The following is a 5,200-nucleotide window of genomic DNA, read 5'->3' on the forward strand; positions in this document are numbered from 1 at the left end:
TCCAAAATCAACTTAATCTCTAGGGTTCCATTATTGTAAAAAGGGAAGTTCATTTCACTCACTTTCACTAGCATTTTAATTACTTGCATATTAGGTAATTAGTTTAGATAATTAGCTAGATAACTAAATTCCTACAAACTTTGGTTGATTTATTTCACTAGATAACTTTCAATTAGACTTAAAACCATTCCTTGGAGATGACCTAGGGTTGGCCCTATATTGCATTAGGGTTAGCTTTAGTGTAATTTTGAGGATAAGCGACTAATTTCCTATCAAAATTTTGGCGCCGTTGCCGGGAATGGTTTAAGTTTAATTCTAAGGTTGTTTAGTTTAGTACTTAATTTATATTTTTAGTGTTCCTGAAAATTTTTTTGAAAAATTATAAAAATTTGTTTTTTGTGTTTTGTTTAGTGTTTTTTTGTGTGTTTTGAGTGTTTTTATTCTGTTTTGAAAAAGAAAAAAAAAAATTATGCAATTTTCGTTGGTTTGGTGTGTAGAGCTGAAAATACTCTGTTTCTAGTGTCTCTGTCTGAAATTGAAAAATTAACTGGGAATGAGTCTGAGGGAATTTGAACTTGAAATTTATTTCATTGAAAGCTCTATATCCTAGCTTCACTTTAAAATTGGTTTGGTCAATTTTGGACGTGGGAAGTGTCCTGTGGAAATTTTACAATCTAACAAGGTCCAGGGAGCCATTACAGAGGATTCCAAAACCCTGTTTCAACTTTGAGTTAGCATATCTTCCTCTTTGTGCGTTCAAATTGATTGATCCAGTTCCTTTTCATTTTTCTTATCGCTGTCTTATCTTGTCTTGTGTTTAGGATTTTCTTCAATTTTTCCATTTTCCTATTTGAAAGTTTGTTAGAAGCTCTGAAGGTCTTCTGGACGAAATCCTGTTTCTCCAGACTTGAGGACCAACTTGTGAAAAATTCTGGGAACGATTGGGAAGGATTTTTAATCTAAAAGTTTTATATAATTTTCCTGTATATCTCTTGTGTTTCTCATAAAAGTTTCAGGGGAATTTATCATGTGGATTTGCTGATAGAAAATTCACAAGTTCACTGTCTCCAGAGAGCCTACTGTGCGAATTCCAGAATTGCCAAAGCTTCTTGATTGAGCATTTCTAACTCTCTTTCTACTTGTTTGGTGTTATTTTTTTTTCATTTTGTTGCTATTGAGTTTAATAAAAAAAAAAAAAAAAATTATTTCTCTTGCTTTTGTGTGTTTTGAATTGTTTCATGTTGATTTGCATTTTAGTTTAGCTTGTTCTTTGTTCTTAATTTTCTTGAGCTTGATTAGTGCATGACCCGAAGAAAACATACCTCTTTTGTTGAATTAGATCCAGAAATTGAAAGGACTATTTCTAGATTGAGAAGATCACAACCTATTCTTGATTCTCATTTGGTTTGTAATTCAACAATGGAAGGTATCTTAGGACATGAGCATGTGCATAATGAGGGCCATGGGAATGGGAATGAGAATTTGCATGATGATGGCCATGTTAATAATGAATTTGAAGGCTTGCATAACCCTAGAGAGGAGAGGAGCATTAGGCAATTAACTCAACCTAATTGGCATGATAATCCTTATGGCTTATATGTTCCTCCTACTAATGTTCAATTTGAAATTAAATCCTCCTTGATTAATGCATTGCCTAAATTTCATGGGTTACCAGGAGAGGATTGCCATAGGTTTTTGCATACTTTCCTATTGGTTTGTGATACTATGAAGCCTATGCATGTAAATGTTGATGATGTTCAAGCTAAGGCTTTTGTATTTTCTCTTGAAGGTTTAGCAAAGGAGTGGTATTTCAACTACCCTTCTTATGTGAAAGTGAGCACATGGGCCGAGCTAAGAAGACTCTTCTTAGATAAATTCTTTCCAAATTCCAAGGTCACCAATTTGAGAAAGCAAATCTATGGGGTCCAACAAGGAGAGGATGAGAGTCTCTATGAGTATTGGACTAGATTCCAAGGCCTTTTGGCTAAATGCCCACACCATCAAATTTCTAGTGAGAATTTAGTCCAATATTTCTATGAGGGCTTGATTCCAAGAGACAAAGTTAACATTGATGCCGCTAGTGGTGGATGCTTGATTGACCTCACTTCCTTAAAGGCTTGGGAACTAATTGACAAGATGGCTTCAAGTGGTGCTCAATACTCTACAAGGGAAAAGAGAAATGTGAATATGGTAGGTTCCTCAGTTCTTAATGATTCATATGTGGACTTGCTAGCTGCCAAGATTGGGAGAATGTTGGCTCCACAAATATCTCAAGTGAGCAATGTAAGTACTTCTCAAGCACTTGTCCCTTATTCTTGTACTTTTTGTGACTCACCTATGCATGTAGAAAGCAATTGTCCTATTAAGTTTGAACAAGTAAATGCTATCTACAATGGAAAACAATCCTATGGTGGGAGGCAAGGGCAAGGAGCTTATTCTAATACTTACAACCCTTCATGGAGAGACCATCCTAATTTCTCCTATTCAAATCCAAATGTGGCTTTACAAGACAATCAACAAAGAGGATCCTATCAAAACACCTTTGGCCGTGACCCTCCACCTCATTTGTCTCAAGGTAGCTCTTCTCAAAGCTACAATCCAAGTGGTAATTCTCTTACACCTTCTTCTAATTCTTATAGTGATAGGAGGCTTGTTCCAATTGAGAGTTCTTCTAATTCGAACTCTTCTAATGATGTGAATGTGTTACGTAAGCAGTTGATTGAAATGAACTCTTTGTATAAAAACATGTATGATGGCTTAGGGAACAAGGTAGAGAGTATGGGTAACAAGTGTGAGAACATGAACTCTAAAATTGATGCCCTTACTTCTCAAATGAATATGCTTGCTAACCAATTAAGTGCAGCCAATGCTCAAGCCTCTACATTACCATCCAACACCGTTGCTAATCCTAAAGCTAATCTTAATGCTATCACATTGAGGAGTGGCAAGGAGTTGGGAGAAAGAGTACAAGAAGACAAAAGACAAGGGAAGGCCGAGAAGCCCTCTTTAAATTCTTCAATTGATGTTAATGTTTCTAGTTCTTCTTTTGCTCCTAATGATGCATCTTTTTGTAGAGATGATGAGGATGAAAACATTGAGGAGATCATATGTGAGCAACCACCATCTAAGGTGGAAAAGGGGACTATGGCCGAGTTGTTTAGTAAGGAAAAAGAGGGAGAGGCCGAGCAAAGTGAAACAAGAAAGGAGAGTTCAAGGAAGGAAGAAGGAAAGCAAAGTCAAGAGATTATGAAGAAGCTTCCTTTTCCACAAGCACAAGTGGTCCCTAAGCAAGTAAAGGGACAATTTGATCAAGAGGTATATGATTTCTTCCACAAGATTCATGTTAATGTACCCTTGATGGATGTAGTTAAGAACTTTCCTAAGTATGCCAAATTTTTGAAAGATTGTTGTACAAATAAAAGAAAATTTAGGCCTAATGCAAGGGTACAATTACCCTCATCTGTGAGTGCTATCATGAAGCCTCAACTCCCTATAAAATGTGAGGACCCCGGTTCCTTCACAATTCCATGCAAGATTGGCAACACACATTTTTCTCATGCATTGATAGACTTAGGTGCAGCCATTAATGTTATGCCTCTTTCAATTTATCATGCCTTGAGTCTTGATTGCATGCATAAGACACCTATGATATGCCAATTAGCGGATAGAAGTGTTAGAAGACCACATGGAGTAGTAGAAGACTTGTTGGTTTGTGTTAAAGGTCTATTATTTCCTGTGGATTTCTATGTGCTTGATATGTCAAAAGAAGGGAGTGGGGATGATATTTTGATTTTAGGAAGGCCATTTATGAGGACTGCCCGTACATTGATTGACATGGAAAAAGGTAGTTTGATTTTGAAATGTGGAGAGGATCATGTTATTTTTAATATATATGAAGCAATGAAACATCCTTTTGAGGATTATTCTTTGTTAGGTGTAAGTTCCATTGAGTTATTGCTTCATGATGCTTGTGAGTCTCACATGCTTGATTCTTTCTCACATGTTGATGATGATTTGTCTCTTGTTACTACTACATGTATTGATGGATGTAGTTGTCCTATTTGTTTAGAGATTGATGCATGCTTGAATGATGCAACTACTTCTTCTCATGATTTGTTTAAAATATCTCCTATGCTTGATCTTGAAATGCTTGAGAAGGGTATATCTTCTTGTGTTGTAGGTACTAAAGCCATTAAGGCCGAATCTATGAGTTTTTCTCCACTCGAGCTTGATGTTCTTAGGATTCCCAAGCTATTGGAGGAAAATTCTACACTTTCACATGTCGAGGCCGTGGCTCAAGTCCAAGCACTTGAGGACAAGTTGCAAGAAAAGGGGGAGGCTGTAAAGAAAGAAGAGGAGAAATCAAAAACAAGTGAGAAGCCTAAAAGACAAGATAGTACCATGGAATATTCCACCAAATTAGACTTGAAGAAGCTCATTCCCTCTTGTGTAGAGCCACCTACCTTGGAGTTGAAGCCTTTACCATCCAATCTCAAGTATGCATATCTCATTGAGAATGAGAAGCTTCCGGTAATAATTTCTAACTCTTTATCTCTTGAGGAAGAAAATGCATTACTTGATGTGTTGAGAAAGAACATACATGCTATTGGTTGGACTTTGGCTGACATTCCTGGTATTGACCCTATTGTGTGCACACATAAAATTTTTCTTGAGGACAATGCTAAGCCCATTAGGCAACCACAAAGGAGACTTAACCCATTGATTTTAGATGTGGTAAAGAAAGAGGTTGTTAAGCTACTTAGTGCTGGGATCATCTATCCTATAGCTGACAGTGAGTGGGTGTCTCCAACCCAAGTTGTACCTAAGAAAGGGGGGATTACTGTGGTAAAAAATGAGAAAGGAGAGCTTGTTCCAACTAGAGTTCAAAATGCTTGGAGAGTGTGCATAGACTATAGGAAGCTCAATAATGTGACTAGGAAGGACCATTTTCCTTTGCCTTTTATTGATCAAATGCTTGAGAGATTGGCTTCCAAGTCCCATTATTGCTTCCTAGATGGGTTTAGTGGGTATTTTCAGATTCCTATAGCTCCTAGTGACCAAGATAAGACTACCTTTACATGCCCCTTTGGTACATTTGCCTATAGGAGGATGCCTTTTGGTCTTTGCAATGCACCTGGTACTTTTCAAAGATGCATGATGTCCATATTTTGTGATTTTATTGAACATTGCATGGAAGTCT

At 36.9% G+C, this 5,200-nt stretch overlaps 1 non-coding gene across 1 annotated transcript; it reads right to left on the reverse strand.

Annotated features, from left to right (window-relative positions):
• Nucleotides 1–1,899: 1,899 nt before the first annotated feature.
• LOC129312266 (small nucleolar RNA R71) lies at nt 1,900–2,006 on the reverse strand. The gene has a single exon (XR_008593511.1). It is a non-coding gene; the product is annotated as a small nucleolar RNA R71 (small nucleolar RNA).
• Between the last annotated feature and the right edge of the window lie 3,194 nt (nt 2,007–5,200).

The sequence above is a fragment of the Prosopis cineraria genome, unplaced genomic scaffold (assembly GCF_029017545.1).
Source record: "Prosopis cineraria cultivar Desert tree isolate PC_DT_omini unplaced genomic scaffold, ASM2901754v1 PC5, whole genome shotgun sequence".
Classification (NCBI taxonomy): Eukaryota; Viridiplantae; Streptophyta; class Magnoliopsida; order Fabales; family Fabaceae; genus Prosopis; species Prosopis cineraria.